Source organism: Alligator sinensis, unplaced genomic scaffold, assembly GCF_000455745.1.
Source record: "Alligator sinensis unplaced genomic scaffold, ASM45574v1 scaffold849_1, whole genome shotgun sequence".
NCBI lineage: Eukaryota > Metazoa > Chordata > Crocodylia > Alligatoridae > Alligator > Alligator sinensis.
This window is the reverse complement of record NW_005842271.1, coordinates 995,799-998,932: the sequence shown is the minus strand read 5'-3', so window position 1 is coordinate 998,932 and position 3,134 is coordinate 995,799.

Sequence of the window (3,134 nt, the reverse complement as noted above, 5' to 3'; positions counted from 1 at the left end):
CTGTCCCTAATTTAAATGGCTTGCTTGTGTGAAAAGAAAGTAGAAGATAGAGCCTTGTCTGGTCACAGAATTCATATTGCTTTAAACTAGACCAGCAGAGGTAAAGAGGTATAACCTTTCCTAGTTTGGAGGCAGCTATGGCTCTATGAAGGTGTTAATGTGGCTATAACTTCCATTAGTATAGCCATGGCTACAATAGGGATACCCCTGTATTTGTGTGTGTGTGTGTGCACGCATGCGCGTGTGCACCCCGCAATGTCACACTCCTCCCAACATGTTACACTAGTATAGAACCTCTGTGTAGACAAGGCCTAATGAGAAAGTACCATGCAAATTTGGGAGCAGGCATTATAGAGGTTACCATATCATCAGCATCAAATGATACTCTCCAAGTTATTACAATGTTAACTGTTGCATCTATAACTCCTATAGCAATGTCTGTGCAGCAATGCCCTTGTAACGTTTACCCTCTTCAAGGCTAAAGTTACATTTAGCTCACTTGCATGGTTACAGAAGCAGGCAGATATAACAGGTAAATTGTAACAGCCGATGCCCACAAAGCACTCATGTTTTACAGCAATTAAAAGTTGCATCTATCGGTAGCCTATGACATAAAAAGATCATGAAAATTGATTATAACTCGCTATGGAGTACAGATGGTTGATCTCCACGTCAACATCCCTCATTCCAAAACCTCACACCCTTCTCATCACAATTCCTGTCAGAATTGTGGCCCTGTGGTGGCATAGGCTCTGCTCCCTGTTGCTAAAGTAGGACACAATACTCAGTATACACAGCATGTAGAAGTGCTTTTCTTCTGTCAAAAAGCATATGTGAACACAGCTACACAAGCATGCAAAAAGGCTGTTTTCTATGCATTCGAGTAAAATATTAAAAAACATGGGACAATCTTTTTTAAAAAGTACCCTTTGTCTACTGCTATAAACAGAAAAACCTTCTGTTCCAGGGAGTAGCTGAGAGGGATGCTAAAGATACTGCACTACCACATCCCTGCATTAAACTTTTAGGCCAGCAAAAATTAAAAATGTGATGCATCATTTACCATAGAAGCACAGAATGCCATCAAGGGACATCATCATCTTGAAATTTAGGCCATTTTAACTGGAAGAGGTGAAAATATTTTCAGGTTCTGTGCCTGCACAAGTTTTGTCATCTGTGTCTGTGGTTTACATCACATGTTCTTTCTTTTTAATGCATTTTCCTTCAGACATTGATGTGTCAGTAACCCACACAAACACCAAAGGAAATTGACCGTGTGAGAAACTGACTGCACACAAAGTTCTATCAAAGGGATAAAGTGTTTGTGCAAAGTATCTACATGAAAATAGATTTTTGCCTTCTTTTTATCTTGCAGTGATTGTCACCTTAGGCATTATTTATAGCAGGAGAAGAACCAACTTTTTCAGACAAGTCTAATTTTTAATTTGACAATATCCCTTTTAAATAAAGTCATTCCATCTTAGCCAGGTCTCATTCCTGGCTGATGGAGTCAAGCCACCATGCCTGGACTCAATATATTAAGTTAAGTTCTGATTTTCATATTTTAAAACCCTTGCAGAAGTTGTGCCTTTAATTGTATCTTGTCTATTGGACAGCCAACAGCTGGCAAGTAGAATTCGATTTTCAAAAGCACTCCAGGCCCAACTATCAAGCACTCAATAACCACAAGTTTTCTGAGAATTCTGGCCATAATACATAATAATGATAGTCACTTGGATGCTGCAGTACTGGGGAAGGGATGAGGCACTGAGAGGCATGGTCACACACTAATTTTTACAAAAGACGGGGGTCCCAATGCCAATGGGAAACTAGCTGCTCTCTAAGCTTTAAGCACCACATTATATAACACTGGTCAGAACCAATTTAAATCAGCCTTAGAGGTGCTATTCTACACCTGAGCCACTGAGATCAGATTCTTTTCTTAACCCCTTGAATTGGAAAGATATGTTAAGTGCCATCATTTGCTCTCTTTTTCTTCTACACAGCAGCTGTCAGTACATAGAACATAAATCTGATGGCTCTCCTTAGGTTTCTGCTTAGCCGTAAGGGCTGTCCAGGTGACAGGTCATGTGCCGCATTAACTTGGAAAAGCAACAACTTCAAGTGAAACAAGAGAGAGGGGCCTCTAGGAACAGCGTGTGCTTGGCAGCAATAGCTGCTGTGTCTGTCCACTGAGGAGAAAAGGGGCAGCCTTTAATTTGTAAAGGAATTGAAAGAGCTGTCTGCTAGTGCTGCCTACAAACTGGCCAGTCCTGCGGGGCTTGTCTTCTTCCTCAGAGCTGTAGCATGAACTCTTGAGTTCGTAGCGATCATTGCATTCATCTGCAAAGTTCTTCCAATACCAGTGTCTAAACTCTTCAAGTTCCTTAGGCTTTCTTACTTAGTCTGAAAAGGTGCTGCCTACAACTACATTTTAATCCTTTATGTGGTGTTACTAAAGAGTGTTAATAATCCATACTATGTTCTCAAAAATCTATGAATCAATGAAGCCAGAAAGGCCCATTGTGATCAACCACTCTAACATACATATCACAAGCCGGAGACTGCATCCAGTGATTCCTGCATCAAGCCCCACCATGTGCATGCGACTGAAGCAGTCTCTTTGACAAACATTCAGTCTTCTTACCTAATAGTTAAGACCAAATTCACAATGAATTTGAAATTGTGGGTGCCGAGTATAGCCGGAATGGGGCCGCGCTGGAGTGGAATTAGGCACAAACGCGTACTGGTTGAATTGAAAAGAACTTTACTTACAAACTGATGTACAGGGACTTGCGTGGATGCACACAGTGTAGGTACAAGCAAAATCACACCGATGTTTTCTGAGCATGCAGGGTGCAGGGTACGTCGGGACGGTCGTCGACAGGGAGTGGTTGGTGGTTGATCAGGCCTCCAATTTTGCTCCAAGGTACACGAGGAACTCGTTCCCAACGTACACGCAGAGTTCTCCGACTTGGGCGGAAACTACCCAAACTTTTATACAGCTAGTGAGCCAATTGCTAGCCGCCGGGTATGAATAATTTACAACGAGCCAATCGGTAGCATGCATCCAAACGGTGCAACTGCTAGTTTTGACGGGAGCTGATCACTGCACCAAGGCTTTTCCCGCTGTA